The 24592-nt window shown below is 39.7% G+C and overlaps 1 protein-coding gene across 7 annotated transcripts in view; it reads right to left on the reverse strand.

Moving 5' to 3' along the window:
- ENAH (ENAH actin regulator) overlaps positions 1 to 24592 on the reverse strand; it is a 93166-nt gene that overhangs the window by 58012 nt on the left and 10562 nt on the right. The window contains exon 1 of one of the 7 annotated variants that reach the window (XM_077176122.1): positions 22644 to 22784. The exons of the other annotated variants lie outside the window; for them this stretch is intronic. The gene's annotated coding sequence lies outside the window, so the exon portion shown is untranslated. Of the gene's footprint in view, positions 1 to 22643; positions 22785 to 24592 lie in introns of those variants that run through there. 7 annotated transcript variants of the gene reach the window in all.

Raw genomic sequence — 24592 nt, forward strand, 5'->3', positions numbered from 1 at the left:
TTGGGCTCCCCAGTGGAAGGAACAACTTGGACAAATTGGAGCAAATCAAAGATAAAACCATTAATGGGGCTAGAGGAAAAGATGCACTGGGAGTGGCTTCACAGCTGTGTTTGTTCAGTCTCCAGCTAAGGCAGAACATAATGGCCACTCTCAACTACTCAACAGGGAATTACAGGGAACAAGAGTCACAATCTTCTCAGAAGTGCACTACAGAAAGGTGGGAGATAATCAAAAAGTGCAGAAAAGGAGCTTTTAGCCAGGCACAGAGAAGCTGCACCAAGAAATCAGTGAAATACCAGGAGAGGCTGCCCAGAGAAGCTGTGGAATCTCCACCCTTTGAGACTTCAAAATTCATCCCAGCCAAGGCGATGGGAGCAGATGAGCCCCAAGAACTCCCACCTTGACTAAGACAGTGTGTGGCTCAAGAAGAAATAAAATTCTTTGAGAACACCCCACTGAACTGCAGATATATAAGTACTTTATTTATGACAATTTCTGCCTTAGCACCTCATTTTATTGGAATGCTCTTCCCAAAAATAACAACATGCATTTCACACTTGAAGTTTCAAGCAGCCTCTCCTTCTGTAGCCTTTAAATGAAGATCTTAGAGACTGCTGGTGGTTCTAATATTCAAAGCCTAGAAGTAAGAGGTTTAAATAAACAACATAGTATTTATATCACTGATGTGTACTACCAAATAAATGTCAGAATATTTAATAATAAGCAATAATTTCTTTCACACTCTCCTCCCAACAAAACACATAAGATCGATTCATGAATTTCTGACATCTCTTAACAAGTCTGTACTACAAAATACTTCAACTATAAACAGAGCTCTTGACAATCCTGTCCTCATTTCTGAGGGCACCAGGATAAGGCAAAGTTCTGGGCCTTATTCAAGCAGCTCAAAACAAAGGAATCCTTAAGCAACCCAAGACCTGTCACAGTGTAGTAAGCAAACACTGATGTGTAAAAATTACCCCAGTTACAGCAGCTTCCTTGTACAGGAAAAGCTAATGAGCATCCTTATGTTGTGCATTCAGTAGAGACGTTTATGATAACGTGTAAAACAAAGGAATACTCAATTTCCACTTAAATGCCTCTCTACAGTAGAGGTCTGCTCTCCTCTTGGAGCACAGGTTTCCACACACAAATTTCACAAATCAAGGAGGGCTTATCATCATCAAGTTGACACAATCTGGAAGCATTCTGCTTTCACTTCAATTATGGGTTATTTACATTTGCCACTGAATGCAGTCAAAGTTACCACCTATATCGAAATATGAATTCAATTTTCCTGCCAAACTACTGCATTTACTCATGGAACAGCACATTTTTCTTGTACTCTCCTCTTCTTTGATCCAAATTACTTTTTGGCAAGGCTAAGTCAGTCTCATTTGAATAACTCTGATTTGTTTCCCACATCATTTTATCTCTCAATATCACTTTTTAAACTACTATTTTTTCACTCCTCCTATACCCTACATATTAGTAATATCCTTCCTGAAGTGGCTGCTCACACAGCTACTTCAGAAGCTCTTCTTCCAAGTCTGACTGCAAGTCAGGCAAGATTTTAACTTGAAGAAATTCCTGATTCCAACTCATCCACCACCCCCCAACTTCCTCCCTTCTTCCAGCAAGGCTTGCTAATACACTTCCCTCAAGCTACTAAGGCTTGCCATTAAAACCTAGTCCCTTAGGTAGAATCTCAATTGCATAGATTCTTTTATTAAATGCAGCTTAAATTAACCTATAACCATTCAAAACTGCGATCAGTTTTTTCCTCTGAATATCCTTCATATCCCAAAAAAATTCTGCAAAAAATTCTGCACTCCCTAAAGTCTGAATCTTGATTTCATCAGTTAATGACTTTGATAACAACAAGGTGGTAAAGGTAATATGATCTAAAAATTCTACCAGTGTTTATACATTTATTTATAAATTAAATGCTTTTTCTGGAGCTGGCAGAAGGATTCAGAGGAATCTGTCCTGTCATGGATGTGCTGCTGTAATTCTAACAGAAGGGACAGGTTACTTGTACACTAATTGTTACTTGCACAAGCAATAGGCTTGAAGTGCTCTACTCTTCCTCTCCAGATTAGCAGGCAAAGAACAGCACAAGAAGAAACAGGAAAATCAATGTTAGAATTCATTGCAAAAGTATTTTGAGACTCAGTGACCCACTTTTAACTTTGAACACCAACAGACGACTGCAGTAACTAATTTCAATCTAGTTAATAATTAACATTTACATTTGTGCATTCAATACATCCAACGTTCTGTCCTAGAAAACTGGATGATCTAGATGCACCATGAAACACTGAGTAGAAGCTGTTTGATTTTCCCACAATGTCAGCTATTTCAAGCATCTCTTGCAATAAAAATTAAGCAGAGAGCGTGGTGGCAGTAAGCACACAGCCCTTGAACAGAAGTGTATCAACACAGATGTGTGCTTCAAACACTTGGTTGGAGGGGTTTTACCCACACAAAGCAGCCAGCACAAACGGACATTTGCACCATTGTAAAAACAAAAACTATTTTTCAACATTTCTCACCTCTCTCAAATAGGTCTGTATCAAAAATTCTAGCAAAATGGTTACACAGTAAAAATAAAAAAAAAAAAAAAAAAGAAGGAGCAGTCTCACTCCAGAGCAGACAACACCCACATAGAAAAAAATTACTAAACCACTATGCAAGGTCATCAAAGTTACTATATTGATCAACATCTTTCTCATGAGTTACACACAGGTTTTTCTTCTAGAGAGCAGCTCTTCTAGCATTTCAAACCTCTTGGCAAAGTAATTATTGCTTCAGACTGCAATACTTTGTTTCCCCCATTTTAGGATGCTTTGCTTGTTAGCTGCTTAAATGTTGTCACTGAGATCTGCCTTCACACCAGAAAAACAGTTCCCAAGTTAAACAGTGAGAAACTGTGTCTGCCTTGCTTTCCTGCTCCCAATTCCTCAGCAGTTCAGCTGTCTCTCCAGTTGTTCCCTTTGCTTTGCAAATGCTCATGTTTAGAGACAAAACCTCAATTTTAAGACTCGAAAGGCAACTCTCTTTCACATTTACTTTAATCTTAAATGTGTGTCCCAGCTGGAAACAGGACAATATGCTAATCTGTTAAACAGCAGGATCTACAGTATCCATATCTACATATCCATGTTCTCTTCCATTAAAATACCACCTACCTCTACCCCCAAGTTTTAGAGCAAATTGCATCACATCTACTGGTGATAGCAAAAGGAGATTGTATTTCCCAAGAGCCCTTTCATTTTAAACTTTCCCAGACATGACAAATCACACTTTCAAGTATATCTGCATGAACAAATACAAATAATTATTCAACAAATCCAAAACTTCTGCATGTGAATTTCTATCTGTACTTGGGTACAGATAGAAACTGAGTCTTGACAATTAAGACTTGACTCCGGAACAGCTAAAATTTGATTAAAAACATCACTCAGAAGAAAAAAGCCTACAGATTTTTATGTTGTCATACATTACATTGTACACATAATACATGATTTTACAAAAAATTCCACTGTGCAAGTCCTTTGTACCCAATGGTATTACCAGGTCAGGAAATCCCTTAAAGTTCTGATAATTATTTTTTTTTTCTTTAGGGCAAGGACAAAAGTAGTTACTGACTTCCTTTACTAGAAAAACAGGAAAATGAAGTTTTCAAAATAGCAATTAGATCCAAAAACCCCCTGATTTAGCAAGAGTACATTTATTACATTACTATCAAAACTGGGAGATATGTTTAGACATTTTCTTCTAATATTAGTTAGAATTGGATGTCAGTTATTCTATTTCTTCCTTTTCAAGGAGCATAACTGACTACACCTTATCTCACCCTGAGAGCCCAGTATTTAAACTGAAAATACTATTACTTTGTACTTAATTTTACTGCTTATCTCCTCTTACCCAAGTTTATTCAGTGAATCATTACATACAAGGAAGTAATTCTCATTAAACTGAAATTAGAAATTCAATCTAGAAAGTAGGAATACAAACAGCCCAAACAGAACAGCAGCTCTAGCCAGTTAAGGCTTTTATTCTGTGGTTTTAAGTGTTAAAAATACATCAGAGGAATAAAAAGGTTGAGTCCTGTACTAACCACTATAGATTCCAAATGAAAAAAACAAAAAAGACTTGCAAAACTGCAACTGGGAAAAGAGTACTTAAAAGCAAATTTATATATTCATTGATTATTTGCAATGATAAATAATTTAGAGGAGAAACTACAACGCAAAGGTGAGCTGAAGAACAATTTTGCTCACACTAGAAAATCAAGACTCCTTATCAGCATATCCATTGTTTAGGGCTGTGCTAGCTGCAAGTGCCAGAAAGCTTTATCTGAGCAGGGATTTTCACTGGTTCAGCTAATCCAGCAGTAATTATCAGAAAATGCTCTTTTTAACACATAAAGGCAGCACAATCCAGCTGGCATCCAGGGGCCTCTCCCATTGTACAAGACCAGGCTCCAAATGGAAAAAGTGCCTTTCACTGCTCCAGATCAACGCTCCAACCATTGTATTCTCCTCCCTCTCCAGCTTTTGGAAACCACCTTTTCCAGGCAGCCCTGCCTCGTTTGAACCTGCATTTTAGGATGTTGCTGTCTCTCATAACTCATTCCAGTGCTAAGATACCTTAAGATTTATGGCAGAGCACATGTGACTGCTGTTTGCAGCCCTTACTCCTAGGCTGGGTTTTTCCAGTGTCACGACACTCAACAGCTCCATTCAGAGGTTTAACCTTTAAACCACACAGGGAGTGTTCTGCACCTTCCCTCTCCATAGAAACTCTGGGAATCCTGCTCTCCAACCAGGGCCTTCAGGTCTGCTTGCAAATAAGGACTTTTGAGGCACTTTGGGTGGGGTTTGTCTGGGTTTTTTTGTTTATTTGTTTTGGGTTTTTCGGGTGTGTTGATGGGCGGTTGTTTGTTCTTTAACTCAAGAATATCTCCATGCTGTAGCACACACATCAGTTTGATAACACCAGCTACACACTTAGCAAGATTTAGCTCTCTTCAGTTGTTACCTGCCTCACAAAAGCCTTTTTTTAGGGAAATGATACCCAAGACAAGGGGATTAACACCAAACAGCATTTTCAGACTAGTTTTGCATTCATACACCAGAATACATTATGTGATCAGCTGCTAAGCTAAGGTAAGCAAACAGACTGCACTACCAACCCCAAATAGGTATTTTGCAAGGAGACAGAGGGAAAAGAGAAGTTTTATTACCAGTTTTATGCCATATGTGGTTATATGTTAAAACCACAATTCAATTAGCTGGTCTCTGACATAGTCCAATTCAGTTTCCATTTCTGCATATCCAATTGTCCAAATTAATTTCTTAAAAAGCAGGTGATGAAATGTAACGATAAAATTTGGTTAATGCAATGTGACACAAAGTCAACAGAACTCAGTTTACACATCTCTGTGCATAAAATGAACAGGTAATGTTCCAGAAAACACTAACAACCTTTAAATAGGCTGCAAAAAATTACACACTTTCAACTTTTTTTCCACTGTGACCTTTTCCCTCCCCTACATCAGCATATTACTTGTGGGGTTGTTTTGTTTATAGAGTTTATCTTTAAAAGCAAAAAGGTAAACTGCCTGTTCTCCCTCCTCCCATGCACAAAGAACAGCATTCACTGCCTCTATGAAGGACCTAAGGGCTGTGAGTCATTTGTTTTGGAAAAAAGCTCCCAAAGGCTATCAAGCAAGACTGTTGAGATAAAGCCTTTCAAGACTTACATCAGGGTTTCCCAGACACTACGTGTACCAATAAGTGCAGACTAATCACATTTTGTCAGACTGCTCCTGAAGCCATCCAGCAGCATGCCACCCAGGCTAATAATGTAACCATGAGCTATTAGGAGCACATGCTACTCCATGGAAGAGTTCTGCTGCTGCTGCATCCTCATGCAAGCTGCTTCAGAAGCAAAATCTAACCTCTGAGTGACACACTGTAGCCCCATGAATATGCACTCCATGGTTCATTACAAGAAAGATTCATTACCAGAAGGAATTTCTTCCTAAAACTTAATTTCACCTGGAAAGAAAAGCAACCCACCTGTGTATTTTGTTAATTTAACACTTGTTTTTGAACACCAGGTTTTTGTTAATTTAACACTTGTTTTTAAACACCAGGTTTTTGTTAATTTAACACTTGTTTTTGAACACCAGGTTTTTGTTAATTTAACACTTGTTTTTGAACACCAGGTTGGCACTGACATGAGCGTAGGGCAGGTTGGATGGGGCTCTGAGCAATCTGCTCCAGTGGAAAGTGTCATGGGTTGGAACCAGGTGATGTTTTCCACAAACCTGAGACAAAATAGGAAGCAAAACCAAGCAGGGGGGACTTGGGGTTCCTATTACCAGCCAGACTGAACAAAGCAGAAAGCTGCAGAAAGGCTGCTCCAGTCTGAAGGAGAAAAGAAACCCCAGCAAACTGGTTAGCCACCCCAGCAGCACAATGCTCTGAATTAGCCAAAGCTCTGGTTTGGTTCAGAAACTTTTATTCCAGGCACCTAAGGCTGCCAGCAACCTAGGCAGCCTAATCAAAGCCAGGCCTTGTCAGAAGCAGTAGTTTGGATGTCAGTAGCTGTTTTCCTTATGGTTCTGGGTCAGACCTACAGCAGCACCCGCACTCAAAGCAGGACAGAGGTTATTTAAATCCAGCTATGGCAACACATCTCCCTCCACCAGCTGGGGCATCAGGCAGTGTTTTTTAACAGCTAATATCTGCTAAATTAGGTGGACACACAGAGAGGTCCACAGGAGCAAGACTTCTCAAAAAAATAACCCAAATCCAACACAAAAGCACAGGCATTTTGAAGAAATATTCAAATGAAAAATACAATAACAAGCAGCAGCATGCAGTCTTACCTCTTCCTGCCTAACAATGGTCAGAAAAGTAGCCAACACAATATAAGGGAGCATTCAAAGCAAATTGGAAAGTCTGGGAACAGAGCAAATGCTGCTCACAATTGCTCACAAAACACAGCATACAGTGGGACCCACCATGAGCACCTGTGTTTCCTTCACCTCAACAGCTAAAGAAACAATTAGAAAAAGCCTTCAAAGAGGTAAAGCAGCACCCTGAAACACCTAAAAATACTGTTGCATCACATAAAGACATTCAGTTTATGGAACAGCCTCATGAAAAAACATGCATGCCTTTTATAGTGCAGTGTAAGCCCATAGGGAACACTTTTATACTACTTTTTTTAAAGATAAATAATTGTACTAAGTACAGATGTATCAAGCAATTTCTCCACCTCCATTAAGTAACCAACATTGACACTGCAAGATCTAGTGATATTAACAATGGCTTGGCCAAAACAATCCAAATACTATTATTATGCCAAGAGCAGAGGCTTCCTGTTGAGAGGCAAATCCACCTCCAAGTATGAAAAACATGCTCATAAAAACTAAGATTCCCAGTTACCTGTGAATGTTAGATTTACCACACTATAACCTTTTCTGTGACAAATCCATTGATGAGTAGGTTGTCATGAAATAGTGTATGGGAGGGGGAAAATAAAAGCTGTAGCTCCTAGTGGTCATTTGGGAACTATTTGTAACAATCTGGTTCAGGTAATGTGGGCACAAACAAGACTACAGGGGAAGTACCACCACCTTCCTGCCTGCAAGGACAAAAGATCACACAGAAGTGACAGGCACTGCCTTCCATCATCAGCCAACTTGTTTAGGGCAGGGGGGAAGCACTGCATGCTAAGTGTATGGTATTGACATCTATCCATATAATGTAAAATCTAAAGCATAAAGAGGAAGTAACTTCAGTTTGCTTTCTACAAACATGAGCACAAAGCAGCACACTTTGGGCTAGAGCAGACACAAAAACTGGGAAAACACTTGGCAAGGCAGAAGTGCATCAAAAAAAGACATGGGAGTCGCAAGGTTACAAAATAAAAGAGTAAAACATTCCACACAGAGGGAAAAAAACCTGAGGATGCACTAATAACATCCTCTATAAACAAGAATAACAGGAAAATTCCTCTAACAGTAACAGCAGTGAAATACTAGAACAGACTATGAAGAAATATTGTGAAATCTCATGGAAGAGTCTGAAAGAAAGTTACACATGTCAGGATAGGTGTATTGGATTCTTTCTTTCCAAGGTGCTATTTTTGGAGCATCCCTGTGCACAGGCAGCCCTTGACCTCAGAGCCAGCAGGCAGAAGGTGCCAGCCCCCCTTTCTGAGCCCATCACAGGAACCCCTCCAGGCAGTGATGCAATTCCACAGGGATCCAGCCCAGGTGAGCCCTGGCACAGGAGAGACCAGCGGTGGCAGAACAAGGTCAGGATCCAGCAGCAGAGTTACAAAATGTATTGCAGCACTCAGGTGCTGGTTTGAGGGCTCCCAGAGCAGCAGGAGGCTGTCTCAGAAGGCACAGAGGGAGAATCAATCAGCCAAATGTATCTGGCTCAGGTGCTCCCTGGCCATGGCTCTGCTCCCATGTCTGAGAAACACCCAAGGAGCATGCATAACTTCATTAGGATCCAAAGCTACAGCTCAATTTGCAATTATGGCACCAGCTGGTGGCCCAAAGCACCGTGCTGTGTCATTTGAGCCTCTCAATGTCTGTGACAGTAAAAAAAAACCCCGATGCTTACAGCATCCCAACTTCCTTTAACATTCCAGAGACAAAGCCACATGTAGGAAATCAACTGAGCAAGGATCTAAACACTCACTTCTCGTAGTTTAGGAAATGAGAAGTCTTGCCTGAATTCAGAATGTCTCATCAACATAAGTGAGACGCAGCTCAGCAGTGTTCTTACTGTTTTTTCTCACACTTCTCCAAGTGATTTTTTATTTTGACTTATCTGCCCAGGATAAACAGTCCCTCAAATGCAGCACTGTCTAGAAATGATGCTGGTAAATTATGAGCAGGCATCTGATTAATTCAGAGTCCCAGGATAACAGATTACAGAACAAACTCTTCATGGTTAGAGCAGAATGTTCTGCCTCCTTACACGTGTGACTTCACAACACACAGAGACTTTCAGGTTGCTGACAAAGGAACAAACAACCCCTCCCCACCAAAAAAAAAAAGAGGGCAGTGCTTGCATAATAATGATTCTAACTCAGTGTTTCCCATCCACTGGCAGAGACACTAAATGGTCTGTTTTCAAGCTCAAAAAGCACTATTTTTCCTAAGTATTTCAGACAATATGAAATATTTAGGAAATATTTCATATTTTCTATAAAAATGAAATAGGAAATTTGTCTCCATATAAGAGACAAATATTCCAAGTTTCAAATATTACACATGGTAGCACATGCAGAGATAATTTTTTGGGTAGGGGGGAAGAAACAAAACAGGAGTTCTTCCTTTACCATCATAGGAGGCATTTACTATTCTGAGAACCAGAAACTTGGTCCTCATAAACAATGAGGGACTGTGAAAAGTAAGGCTGAATAATCAACATCAAGTGTTATCTATTTTTATCATTTCTGGAACCCATTAACCTTTAGCAATAATATTCCTTAAGATGAAACAAAATGAAACTAATGAATCCCTAAATGAAACCAAATTAATCCCTAAACAGTCTAGAAACAGACTCCTGGTTACAGTTCCCAACATTTTTTAATATAGTAAAATAATAATTTTGGTTTTAGTATTATTCTGTTTAAGTTTCAGTGGTTTCAATTATTAAGGTGCCTGGTGAAACTCATTCCACTGTGGTTACCCAAATGGTATTTGTTCCAGCTGATAAGAATATGCAAATTTTTTGGTCAAACAGTCTGGATCTTTATCTGCTTCTTTTAAAAATTCTGGATCACAGATGGTTCTAACAAAGTCCTAAGTTCTCTCCATGTATTGTACATGAAGAACTTTGTGTAGCTTTGCTGTCTGGAGCATCTCCCTTCTGAGGAAAGGCAGAGGGAGCTGGACCTGTCCAGCCCTGAGAAGAGACAACACAGAGGGGATGTCAATGTCATCAATGTCTCAGTATCTGAGGGAGGGAGGGTGCCAGGAGGAAGGATCCAGGCTCTTCTCAGTGATGCCAGGCAACAGCACAAGAGGCAGAAACTCATGCACAGAAGTTTCACCTGAATATGAGAAAACACTTCTGTGTTTCAGTCTCACTTCTCCTGCAGTGCCTGAGCACTGGAACAGGCTGTCCAGAGAGGTTGTGAAGGTGTCCCCTTCACTGGGGACACACAAGAGCCATGTGGACACAATCCTGTGCCATCATGTGTGCTCTGGGCTGACCCAGCTTGAGCAGGGAGCTTGGACCAGATGACCCAGTGTGGTTCCCTCCGACCTGAGCCATGCTGTGAAAACATTCTGTGGCATCGAGGTTGTTCTAGAAACCCAAGGATGACACAAACACCTGCAAGTGCCTGGTAATTCCAACTATGTGAATTTGTGGCTGTTCACCACCTGCAGACATGCATTAGCTTCTCAGATGCTGCAGTCCACATTTAAGCCTCATTTAACTTCCATTATCAACCACTTCAGATGTTTATCCTCCAGCTGCTACTACTTCTGCCAGAGCATTAAGTGACAACAAATGGCCAAGCTGTCCATCTCACCAATGTCCCTGAGAAACTTGGTATCAGCTCTCCTGTGTCATTCTAGTGTCTGGATAAATTCTAACACCTTGGGACAACTCTGATAATTAGATTCAAACAACCTGACCACTGAAGGCTGAATAACTATTAAAACACTCTTCCTGAAAAGAGAGCTTGAGAATTCTGGGCTTGTGCTATTTGGTGTTGGTTCTGAAAGCAGATTTTGCTCTCTAAAGGTCCAGCCCCTAGGAGTGGTCCTTCATGCCAGGCACATAAATACATATAAAGAGTGAAGAGGAGATGTTGACCCTTCTCTCCTCTTTTTTGTAACAGATTGGTCTGAATCTGTCTGCAGAAAACCAGAGAAGAAAATTGTGTAGGAAAGTTTGCATGGATGTTCTCTGTGTTAGAATCAGGTCAGTGCTATCCATGCTCCCCTTTCATATACAAAGTGGCATTTTTAGAAATACTGGCTAAAGGAAACTTAGAATTAAAACTTGCACATATCAGCAAATTTGTATTTTTGAAAGTCTTGACTTCAGCATATATGGAGGTTATATTTTTAACAAACTGCATTAAAAAAAAAACCTGTCAGACGGTACACAAGGTCTGTTTGCAGAATGACTGCACAAATTCCTGCTCTGTGCGTGCCATTTGACTCAAAGTGCAATCCCAAAGACAACAGGTCTCTGTTTTTCACATACCAATTGTTGGCTTGAATCAGTGAATTCATTGTCTGAGCCTGCATGACCACAGCCATAGTGTAATTTAAATAAAGTTCTCGTTCCCCAAACTTTTACAAGTGCTTTGAATAGTTCTTGGTATCATAACATCACTGATTACTCTAAAGCAGCCTCCACTCTTGAAAACTATACAACTTGATGAGGAAACAAAAACCAACCTACAGAGCCTCACATGCTTGATTCTAAGGCCTTTTAAAAGAGCTTTCCATCAAGTCCTACACCTTAAGAGACTTGCACTTGGTTTGTGAAGGTTCTTTAGGACCAGAAGGCAAAGCACAGACTTCTCCCCCTGTCCCACATCTCAGGTGGTGCCTGCAGAAACAGTGGCTTGCTGCAGAGCCTGCAGGGCCCCTCCTGGCAGCCAGGTAACACCAGGGTGTGGCACTTGGTGTTACAGCAGCCAGGACAAAAAGCTCCCTCCAGATCCTTCTCCAGTGGATAACAACCCTGCAGGATGCTCACCAAGGAGAGCTGCAATACACCAGCCCTTCCTCTGCAGAGAAAGCCACAGCATTATTGAATTATTATTGAATTATTATTGAATTAATACATCCTTTTAGTATTAAGTGCTGGATTCTAAGTTGAATTTACTTGATGCAGCCTAGATTTAACTCACTTAAAATCTCTATGCTTACCTTCAGCTAACAATCCCATGCCATCATTTTCATTGGAAAAAAAAAATCTTTATTGCTGCTTAACGCTTTTTGTTCAGTTCCTTTGCTGTACACGCGGTGTAGGAACCCAACAGCCAAAAATGCTGTTCTTTGCAAAAATTTATGCTGCAACAACAGCCAGAATCATGTCTAACCTTCATTAATATTCAGTTCTGGGTACTCCAGTGATAAAACTTAAACCAAGTGATTCAGTTATAATAGCAAGTACCTCTAGACAACATTTCATTATCAATTTGCTGTCACTGCAATTTGAGTAGGAATCCAAGTTTATTGCAGTATTTTTGGATTTTAATCTAGGTTCTAGTATTATTCACCGATGAAAGCAATTAGCAGAAAAAATACTCATTTATTAAATGGCCCCAAACAAACAGTGAACACCTTTTCAGTCATGAGTTCCATTTCCCAAGACAAAAAAAAGGGCATGTGAAAAAAAGCTATGTTTAAAACACCTAAGTACACTCTGATTTTTGCAGCTAGCCATCAGCAACAATACTGCAGAGAAACAAAACAGCTAAACACAAAGTTGGGTCTCTTAATTGGATCAGAGAGGCAATGAATTAAGTTCACAACTGCTTTTAAAGGAAACACAAGGCAGAGGTTTTCTGTATCAAAAAGAGTTATCCACCTTAAAATGGGAGCTCAGTGTAAGTTATTTGTAAAGGCAACTCACTGTGGTCAGCAAATATCCTCACTAGGTGTTACCCCTCTGTGATTCTAAGAGACAAGTAAGGCCTTTCCTGCATCATTCACTGTTCCATTTTACAATCCAAAAGAACCTAATTTGGCCTAAATTTAAATTACATAACCTCCACTCCTTTCAATGGGAGCTTTACAACCGTAAATAAAGACAGCTTTTGGTCCTGACATGGAAACATCATTGAATTTTGAATTAACTAGAACACAAGCACATTTTCTTATACACAGCTACATTCCCTTTACAGCCAGCATCTAACAGACAAAAAAATAAGAATTCTGCTGTAGCTACCTGCACCTTCTGAGTGCACACTACCTGTGAAGGTTTTAAACAGCATTTCAGATTCCCCACAACAAATCAGGAACTCATCAGTTTCTTGCCTGTACTTCAACACTAGATTGTTAACCTCTTCAATATCTAAAGCCTACAAAATTTCCACTTTCCATCACTGAAAAATTACTCCTACTCCTGTTTATTGCAAGCAAGGATATAAGAGAAATCAAGCTCAAAACCTTCATTAGTGTCAGATTAAGACTTAAAACATCCAGAAATGCTGTGAGAAAATTCCTGGAGTAACCCTAACATTCACAATACACAGACCATGCCAATCCACACATATCAGCAGCATGAATGCAATGGCCAGCATACAACTTAAAAGAGGAGTAAATTCAAGCATTTCACCAGACTTTAACCATATCATAGATGCTGGGGTTTTTTTCCAGTCAGTATTTCTCTTACATTGAAAAGCTTCTATCAAAGTCACAGTATACAGAGTGATGCCACTAGAACTATCTTCTGAGGTCACCATGCTTCCATTTTACAACTCTCAAGTCAAGGAGATGAAGGGAAGGCAGGTTAAAGAGCCAACCAATACTACTACACCATAAAAATCTACTGACTTTTCTCCTGACAAACAATGGTCCTGTGAATTTAAAGTTTAAGGTCTTGAAACTCACATTCCTGCATTACAGGTTCTGAGCTTAAAATTTTAACATTCCTCTGTGTCACAGGATTTCTATTCAGTTTTCTGTGCTTTGCTCTAAACACAGCTACCTAGGGACAGCTAGAAAAAGAAAAAGGGGGGGGAGGAAAAAGAAAAACAAGCAAAACTGACCTGTAATCTGAATAATGAACCAGGTACAGCAGCAGGACAGTGACCTGGTGCAAGGAATAGCTGCAGGAAAGCCCTGTTCTTGCTCAGTGCAAATCATACACAGGAGCTGTGCAAGTTTCAGGCTCTTCCCTCCAGCCATAAAAATTACGCAACGTGCGCTGCCTCTGTGCTAGACACACAAAGAACACTTTTATAGAAACTGTGCCATAAAAATATTACAGACTGCTAGAGCAATCACCAAAGGAACCTGTCAAAAAATTGTCAAAATGTTTAGAAAGATCTTCCCTTACTAGTGCAGACCTTTATTTGCTAAAAGGAATAAACTGGAAGGTGCTGTTTGGATACTCTGAACTCCTTCATCTGCACATCCACTTAATCCACAGTGAGGAAAATTAACAATGCCCTTTTGGTTTTAGGAGCAACATGATTGCTCCTCCTTTTCATTTTACTTGCAAAGAAATATATTCACTGTATTGTACACCATAAACCAGGCTGCTTAAAAGAAGCAGAACTCACAATGACAGGGCAAAGGGAAGGAGTTGCAAATCTGAACTTCTGATTTGACTTCACCTAAATAAATCTCTACCACCCTAAAGGTTAAAAAGTTACATACAAAGATAGCGAATTTCTGGACTTTGTTGCTACAGGAAGTTATGGAGAGAGATAAGATCGGCAAGCTACAAAGGAATTTAGAGGAATTCATGGGTAACAGGTTCTTTAAAAAGAATAATAAAAGGAATCCATAGGCATGTTCCAAAACACCTCCAAACAGACAATGGGTTCTAGGGTGCTGGCAGAGGGAGAGGAAAAGAGATCCCCACGGGGCTGCTGGCGATTTCTGCCAAGCAGCTTCTCCTGTTGCTGCTCTCCAGGATGGTGCCTGGGACTGCACTGAGCAGTGCTCTGCCCCAGCACAGCACCTCTCCCATTTCTAATATTAAAATTCTAATATTAAAATTATGCTATTCTAATATGTGCTATTCTAATATTAAAATCTCTGGAGTTCACACAAAGCCTAACTCCCTCCACAGGCAGGGGATCACAGAACGCTGGTATCTGTCTTGTTTAAATTACACATCCTGTTTTCTTCATCTTGTTATCAAGGCAGTTAAATCTAAGATAGGAAGCAAAGTCTTTTAGATAAAAAGCCATTTGCTATTGTTTTAAGTAGTCAGAAGGAAGTCCCAGTTTAAATAAACAGCCACTCTGCCAAGGGATCACCACTGGGGAAATGCTGACAAGCTTTCTTTTTTAATCTGATATTAATTTTAGATGTAACAGCTTTCAAACCTATTTGCATTATTTCATAAGTAATCTACTGCTACACTACTTTTGATAAATTTTTATCTATTATCTCATAACAAACCAATCAACCTAAATCCAGTCCCTACAAGCCCTGTTCTCTGGTTATCAGGTAACTCCAGAAAAGCACTGCCCCTCTAAGAACAGGCTGTCAGATGGAAGGAATTCAGAAAGCACAATGCAGAATAAGACTGAATCTGAGACAACTAATAGATCTGTGAGCTCTGTGAACAAACTGTGAGGAGTTCAACACCCCAATTTTATGCTGAAGAGAAAATAAAAGAAAAAAAGAGATGATGTCAGCAGCAAAGGAGCACGTGTTTGTGTGCTAGTGGGGCTGGTGTGTTTACAGGCAAGATGTGCCAATGTTGCCCTCATTACTATCACACACACAGTGTTTAATCTCTGTGGTAAGGAATTATCCAGGAAAAGAGCTTAGACTTCCAAGAGACACTAAACCCAACAGGAAAGCTGAACACAGTGAACTTCACAGGCTTGCAGGGGGAGGCACTGCCTGCAGTCCTCTGAAGAATTTTAAAGCCATCCCAACTACCTAAGTTATGATCTCCCACATCTCAGCTACTAAAAGGATGGGAAGTTGGCCAACCCTATCACCTTTAACTACTCCAGACTGATACAGCAGCAGTGTCTGGCCAGAGCTGCTGCAGTGTCAAAAGAGAAAAACAACTCCAGCTCCTGCTTCAGCTGGAGAGCTAACAATAGATGCAGTGCATTCCACAGATCAAATAGAGCTGCAAATAATCCCAGCATTTTTTGCATGGTCACAGGGAGAAAGAACACAGGCTGTCAATGAAGTTCTCCCCAAAGTGGGGAAATACTGGGGGAAGTCTTGGGGCTTCTGTGGCCACTTATTTTAAAATGGCTTTTTATACTATTATCTCTGAAGATGAGCAAATAGATTCTAAAGTGGTTTGAGCTGGCCAAGCCTTGCCTAAACCACAGAGCAAGACATTCTAAAGCTAGGAAACAAAAATTCTCATTTTTAGACAACGACCTGTTTTGCAAACCAGGCATATAAAAGATCTTTTAAAATGCAAACTAAATTTAATATTGATGTTTCAGTTGCAGTTTGCCCAGTTAGTCAAAATCACAGAAAAAAAAACACTAAAGATCTCTAGAGGAATAAAATGTTTTAAGAATTATTTTATTTAACATTAGAAAAATTGTTCCATTAACTTCAGAATTTTTAGGAAAAGAATGGCACAAAAGCAGATAACTGTTTTTTCAGACAAAAATTCTGCTTCTAATTTCTACAAAGCTTGCAATGAAATACAATTTTAGCAAGTGCTAGGCATCACTCATCAGCACTTAGTGAAGCTCAGACAAAGCAGTGATCAGGTAAGCCTTCATAACAACATTTATTCTGACCAAGCATAATTAAATTCCAAAACCTTGAGCTAAGTTATTGGTAAAACACAGAAAAACAAGGAGGATGGCTAAATGCCTTACACAAGCTTGTAAAACACCACTACAAATCAAGTCCTCTTCATCCTATTACATTTTTTGGTAGCAGCTCCACAACTGCTGGGCTCTAAAGATGTGGATGCTCTGCTGCTCATCCCATCAACAGGTACCTGCAACCCTACAGCAATCACCTGGAAAGCATCCTTGGCAGAAAGCTGACAGAAAGGCACTCTCTGCCAAATGAACATTTGTTTCATTAAGAATACCACTGAGAGAGGTTTAAAATGCAAGCATCTATTTCATCTATTTCAGGTTTTCACTTGTGCCTTTGCTGGCCGCAGTGGTGAAGAGGGGAGCAAAAGGCAGTGCTTGTTTTTGGAAGGCATGTGATAATCCTGATAGGAAAAATGGCCACTTACCTCAGCCTCTGGATTTTACTTAGAACAGTAATTTTAAATAAACAGTAATTAAAAAAAAAAAAAAAAACCAAAAACACACAAAAAAACCCCAAACACCCAAAACCAAAAAAAAAAAAACCAACCCCACAAACCAGTTAAGTTCTCTCTGTACATGGAATTTGCTGGATAAAAGGATGGGCATTCTCCCCATTCCCACTCCTCTTCTGATTTCTTTTCCCATACTTTCTATGAAGCTTTTTAAGCCTAACATCCAATAGGGAGACAAGCAGCTTGAAGTTACTCACTTCAGCCTGAAGATACTCAGCAGTGTACAGGAGATGAAAGGAATTCCATGGAAAGACCATAACTACAAATAGCAGCTTGTTGCAACACAAAAGGAAAGTAAAATGCAAAGGTTCTCATGTTTTCAAGCTGTTTTGCAGACACGAGTGGTGATACTGTTTTTAATAAAAATTCAAATCGTTTCAAATAGAAGTAAATAATCCATGATTACCAGTTTAAAAGCTTATCCCCTAAGTGTACCAAGCAGCTACACAGAAAATGAGTATTTGATAACCCAGTCTAGCAGTATTTCCAACACTTCCAGACAATTCTGAAACACAAATAAGCTGTGTACAAAGGAGATAAACCACCTGCCTCTTCAACTAGTATTTTTGCTAGGTGCACAAGCCAGGAGCATTGCTAATTACATCTCAGCAAAATTACCCCTCATAGCACAAAGCTTCTTCAAGCACAGGTTTATTTTCAATTAAAACATTTTGTTTTAAAAAATGATTATACTTATAAAAGTTATACTGTAGAAGAACATACTATAAATCACAAAACACCTCTCATGCATTAGACTTCCTTAAAGGTTTCTAAACTATGCAGATCCATTTTATGACAATATCCCTCATTCTGATGAAGACATGGAATTTCTGCTGAAAGTCAGAGCAAATTTAAGATTCAGTAGAGAGCAAATATAAGATTCTGCTACAATCTACTGCAGCAAACAACAGCCTGGGCCAGACTGAAAGGATTTTAATCAGGTGCCTGCAACACACTGGTAGCACAGTAAGGGAATGAAATCTGAAGCACAGTGCAGTTGTGTAACTACAGCAAGAAGAGTTTATGGTAAAAAGAGGGTTATTCCTGCAAAACCAACCTCCTCCACTCTTTCAGCCTGTCAGCAGCAGGTTGTAGCCCAACATTTTACCCCAAAAGCTGCTCCACCCTGCTTGGATCCCAGGCAGGTAATCCTTCACAAAGGAGCATTACCAGGGGAGCTCACACCACTCTCACTCTTCATGCTTCAGTCTTTTCCCTGCAGTACTGTCAGAGATACCAGCAACAGATTGCTCCACACTGCTTTCTACAAAGCTCATCTTCTCAAATGTGCAAAAATTTGCAAGCTACAACCATGACTGATGACTTTTTTTTTTTTTTTGTATATTTTGTGTCTGCATTTACTATGTACCTTCTCCCCATGAGAAAAACCTGAATGTCACAGCTACGAGCCTCAGTTTTCAGGAGGCTGCAGTTGTTTGGCTTGCACTGAACAGATACAGCTCCAAGCTGTGAAATTCAGCAATATTTTCCAGGAAACTACTACATTTCAGCTGGTGCTCAGAAGCTCAGCCCATGGAGGGATGTCAGTCATGTCTGCAGAAGCCCATGGCCCAGTGTTACATCCAGAGCAGATGTGAGGTTTTGGATGGGGAAATAGGCAGGCTGTCATGTCCATAAAGTGCCTATATTTAACCTCAATCACAAACTATTAGTAAAAACCTGCTAAAAGGTAACAATTGCATCTCCAATGCCACTTATGAACTAATGATGTCAAATAAGTTGAATTTCCTCCACTTCTTCTGGAGTTCTACAGGAATTAGCACAGAGGGCAGATGCTGTCAAATGACTTTGTTCTTGACAGCATTCACAGGGCATTTTTGTAAGAGATGTATCCACAAAATTACTGTAAGGAGAGCAGAAAGGAGATCTGAAAACCTTATTCAGACATCAGATACTCCACTCAGAGGAAATATATCAAGTGCAGCTTTGCAATGCCTGTGCTGCAGCAGAACCATGAAGAGATGGAAGAGTATTCTTGCTACCAGAGAGGACAGGAGCCCAGAAGATGCAAGCAGGGTAAGAATTCTGACTAATATTGGCACACTGGAAGAGTGACAGAAAAAACAAGTTCAGGTCTATGTTTAGATACATGCCAGTGAACAGATGCAAATCAGGATGTGACAGAGGGGACAACAATCAGCCTTAGCTTCCAAATGAGGTGGACCAAGTGGAGAGTAACAACTGGCAGGAGGTCTTAAAAACAGACCACAATGAGAAATTAATGAAATTGGTGAGCTCAATCTTCAAAAGACTCAGGAGAAACACAAAGCCTCCCATACTACACTAGAGTAGCTTCAGAGAGAATAAGCTGGTCTGTACTATCCATGGCTAGTGAGCATGGAAGCATTAATACACAGAAGGAAGATTTAAAAAATGTAGTGAGACAAAACCTACAATCATAATTCAGAATGGGAAAAAGTTTCACAATAGAGGTGATACCATATTAGATTAAAGATATATTTAAATAAGGTGCCCAAACTGCAACCTACAGACCAGAGCCTGCAGGAAAAATCTGTCTGCCTGGATGGTCTCTGGCATCATTTTTCTCTGCAGCCTCCAAAGATTTAGGCAGAGAACGTGTACAGATATTTTGAAAAGCTGTCCCTTGCTGCTCAGAGGGTACCACGACACCTCCTTCCTTAATAACCAGGCCAATATCTGCCATGTAGCCAAAACTCACAGCAGTGACCCATCTCATCATTTCCTGTAGGTGCACTCCAGTTATCTAAAAGGAGTCACTGAAGTGGACTGCCCCAGTCAGGTGAACATCATCCATCTTTTATCTGTATGGCAAAGGGGAGATCAATTTAATCCAACCCAAAGCACCTTCAGACAAAGCCACCAGGTCTCACCTACACAAAGCACTTGGACAGTGAACAAAATGTTCCAGTCCTGTCTTAAAAGCTGATGGATAACTATTGATGGATGTTAATTGGCTGAAGTTAGCAATTCTGATTAAGCTCAGTACGAGGAGAGCACAGATCCCTGGAGTTTGGGTTCCTGGCAATGACACCTTGCTGTGATCACACTTTGTTTCCTTCATGGGCATGCTCTGCTGACAGGACAAGAACTCCCAAGAGTTACAGTGATTTTAGGCAACACAATCTGCTCCAAATCTAGCTGCCTTTCAAATATCATGGCACATTATATTTGGCCTATTATTTCCATTTTTAAAGAACATAAAAAACTACACTGGATTCTGGTTTAAAAATAAACTCCAAAGTTTAAAAAAAGTACAGGAGTTAAGAGCACTGCAAAGTTCTGGTTGCTTATATATGAAGGAAGGAGTGACTTGCAGTTGTAAAACCATTAAAAAGTCTTAGTTACATACTTACTCCTCTCACCCCTCCTACCTTTTTTCTCAGACTGCCTCTGACTTTGGATAGATGAACTGAGGAGTAAACGAACAGCTAGTAGGTTTCTTCATTATTCAATGTGTAGTGACGTTTTTTGCACATTAATCAAAACTTGTTCTGAATACCAAATTCAGAAGTTATTCACAGTTTAAGCACAGTGTCATAAAATATAGCATTTGAGAGCTGCAAACTTGAGCATAGCTTCTTTTTAAGAAATTAGCAAAAGTTGGAAAGTAAAAGAGAAATAGACAAAAAGTTGTTTCCTCCACAACAGCTGGTGCACCCAGCCTCCTGATATTGCTCATTTAATCCAAGATGATCTAGGAGCCTTTGTCTTCAGTGGCCATCTAAGATTCTCTCTGCTTTGAAGGACTAAGGTAGATGCTGAATAATTTAATGTTTTGACAGATCAGGCCCACAGTCTTAAGTTAGTCAGTAAGAAAACAAGCTGGGACACAGCTAATGAACACCCCTGACAACTCTCAAGCAGCACCAAAGGACAGAAATTCTTTGAAAAATAAGAAGCAGTCAGTGCTTGCAGAAAACACTGAGTCCATGAAATCATCTTACCTTCAAGCAATTCCCTATCTCATTCATTAGAGACTTTCCAACCTCTGCAACAGAGAAAGGCAGACTAAAAAACAAACAAACAAAACAAAGCAGGCTTCAAACCCCCATCTATTTCTAGCTGCAAACCAGAATCCAGGCTCTATTGTAGGGGAGGAAAAAATAGCATAAAATCATCCACATGCTCCAACATCCTTTCTGAGGTAATTCTGCATCTGGTGTATGCATGCAGGTATTAATCAATGTCCAAGAACTAGCAGGGTAGTGGCACTGCTCACATATACACAAAGATTGAATTGATTTCTTTTCAACAGCCAAACAGAACTTTGGACCACTGGTATCAAACCTACAAGATTTGTCCCAGCTTAATTTCAGTTTGGGGGGGAAGATGATGGACAGGAAAAGCTGACTGCTTTGTCATAGCCCTATTATAGCAGCATAGCACCTGAACCTAAACTTTTAAATGCTCTTTGCTCTATAATCAGAGTGTTTCCAGAACATCCACTTTCTACTCTGAGTTCCTTTAGGATTTACCTAAGCTACCTGCCAACACACTACTTAAAACTCACAGCTCAAATTTCTCACCTTCCTGGGTATATTCTACAACTTCTCCATCTACACACTAAAATAAGTTCATTTCATTAAAATTACAAATTAAAATATTATTTTCACAATTAAATTTCATTCTGCCTCCCTTCTCAAGAAGTGGAGACATTTTTACAAATTCCTAATATTCCATTTTTACAAATTCCTACTGTTTCCTGTGCCAAAAGATAGAACTAAAACAAGCCATCACAGCACTGAAAGTCACAAGCAGTTTTTTCATTCTCACCAAACAGTTGTGCAACAGAAGCAGAGATCCCTCTTTCCAAACAGAAAGCAAAAAGGCCCCAAGCATCCCCATCCACGTATTTAAATCATTTCTGTGACAGAGCTCAGGTTTGATCTCACCAAATGCCCCAAGAATTTTTTTAGGTTGCATCAAGTTCTCTTTGTGTACACCAATGTTTTTTATTGGGCCTTCCTGAGAACAGGCACACAACTCCCTGGCACTGAGGTCTGAATTAAGCATCAGACTACCAGAAAGGCATTTGTGCTACTAAAGGCTGCTTGCTCAATGATGCTTTATAGATTAGAGACACCCCCTTGGCAAAACAAGCAAGAGAACAGTACTGAGAGGTGTTTTGAATCTTTTCCTAGTTTTACTTCAACTCTTCCTTTTGGTTTCTGCTTTATTAAGAAGCTACACATAAGTACATTTACTATAGTATTTTTTTTAAAGAAAAGCTACTTTCCAATCTGCTTCAGATTTAAAGAGATGTTAGACAGTTCTAAGAGCAAGAAAGTGACAGTATTTGACCTGCTAATTTAAATATCTACCTTAATTTCAGCTTCGATTTTGTGAATTGTCCTTCAAAACCCACAGGAAAATTCAGAAAACCGACTAAAATAAGATGATTCCATAGTATAAACATCATGCCTGAGACACAAAAATGCATATGTTACAAACCCACAGTATTACAAATCCTCAGCTTCCCAGTTTCTCTATTTCAGACATCTATACTGCTTGACAGATTTTGAAGCAAAGATCAAATTATCATCCTCCTAGATTTCAAATATTACTTTTGCCTTGTTTTCCACTACAGAAGACTAACTAGATTATAAAATAATGCCTTACCAGATGTTGTCATTTGTCCATTACTTAATTACTGCTTCCAGAGCCACAGAGGGTAATTTTCCCAAACACGCTCTAAACATTTATTCCAGAATCCATTGAAAGCAAATGTGCAGAATTCAGATGCTGAGACTGGTTGGGTTTAGCACTGGAGGGAATGGGGAGGTAGGCAGAGGAGGTATGAACATATTCAAATATTAACATGAAATCTAATAATTAAAAATTAACCAGATATTTTGGTTTAAAGATTCAGATGATGCCATCTGCATCACGTATAAAGGTCTTCACAATTCACAGCCCAATCATCTTTCTCCCGTGTAACAAATTTCTCCCTTTTGAAGTGCTAACGTGTTGCTTGGCAATGCCATCCCACCTCGGGGAAGATAACCAGCAGCCCTTTTTTGTGTGCCTGGAAGGCTGATTGTGTTGCACAGGTGTCCCATCCATGCAAACAAAGAGAGGCTCTGCAAGTGCACTGACGTCACTGCAGCCCCAGAATAGCAGCTCCAGTACACATTTCATACTCCAGTGCTACAGGAAACCAGAACCATCCCCTCCTGCTCAAGTATAAAATGAACGGGCACAGATATGTGCTGGGAATACCAATTTAATATATCCTGTACTAAGTGACATTCTGTTTGTTGCATAGCAACAGGAATCTACTGCAGAAAAACAATATGGAACTTTTTTTTTTTATTTTCCCCCCACTTGCCAAGCTACAATTAACCCCAGTCTTCCTGAGAAACAGAATATCCACAGCATAAACATTACCTTTGTCACCAGTCCACCAAAGATGCCATCTCCAGCATTTACTCTGTTCTGTATTGAAATGATTTTGTGCATTTGAGTGGCTGGAGGGAAGGGTGCTGCCAAGAGAAAATTCCCTGCTGCAATGCATATGGCCAGCAACATTTTAATTCTTTAATAATGACCAATAAAAAGTTCTTAGATGCACAAAACTTCCATTCTTAAGCAAGAAATGCTTTTGTCATTTTACAATATTTCTGTCATGCTATGTAAAAAAAATTAAAGCACTCAAATTCTGAAAGAAAAGCCTATGGCTTTATTTCCAAATGGTTTTGCTTTATTTTGTTTGGGGGATTGGTTTTGTCTTACAAAATATAAAAAATGAGCACCTACCCAAACTACTTTGAAGTTAAAATGCATTTACCTTCCATGTATGCACACTTAAACTCTGTGCCTCTTCATGGGAAGGTTTTTTGTAAGACAGTAAGAATTGCACAAGATTTCCCCATGTTCCCAAAAGAACAAGAAAATTACAATCACCCAAGAGGTTGGGAAATTGATACATTGATACATCATAAATTATATAAAAATATGCAGCAGCAAATTGGAGAGAATACTCTCTCAGGCTTTTGTTTCTTTGCTAGTTCTTTCTTAAACACCCTCCCCATTCCAAGACAAGACCAGGCTAAGCTCACTGAGAGTTACACCCAAAATGCCTGATAAGTTTGGGCTTTGGGGTGAGTTGAGCCCCTAGAGCCACCCCAAACACAGACACACTCAAGGCCCAGGAGATTAGTTCAACTCAAGATGAAAAAATGTGAGATTTCAAATACATGGATTCAAAATCTGGGGAATGCTGAGACTGGTAACACACAAATCACCCAAGCTGCAAGCATTCCTCACAGTTACATGAACAGTCTCCATATCAAGATTTTCTTTTTATTTTTGGGGCAGGGAGCACTACAAGAGGAGAGGTCTCTTGATTTCCATCCATCTGCCCTAAGAAAATGAGGCCTGGAAATTCAAGGCAAGATATCCAGAGTACTCAGAATTGGCTTAACAGTACACTCCTCTATCCTGTGGTAACTGGGGATTTCAACAGGGAAAATAAATTCCTACTATTAAGTGTTATTAAGCATTAGTCATGTCTAAAGATGCAATGCAATCCACTTCTATCTGCATCCTACAGATTTACTACACAAAAG

Source organism: Agelaius phoeniceus, chromosome 3 (genome assembly GCF_051311805.1).
Source record: "Agelaius phoeniceus isolate bAgePho1 chromosome 3, bAgePho1.hap1, whole genome shotgun sequence".
Taxonomy (NCBI): domain Eukaryota; kingdom Metazoa; phylum Chordata; class Aves; order Passeriformes; family Icteridae; genus Agelaius; species Agelaius phoeniceus.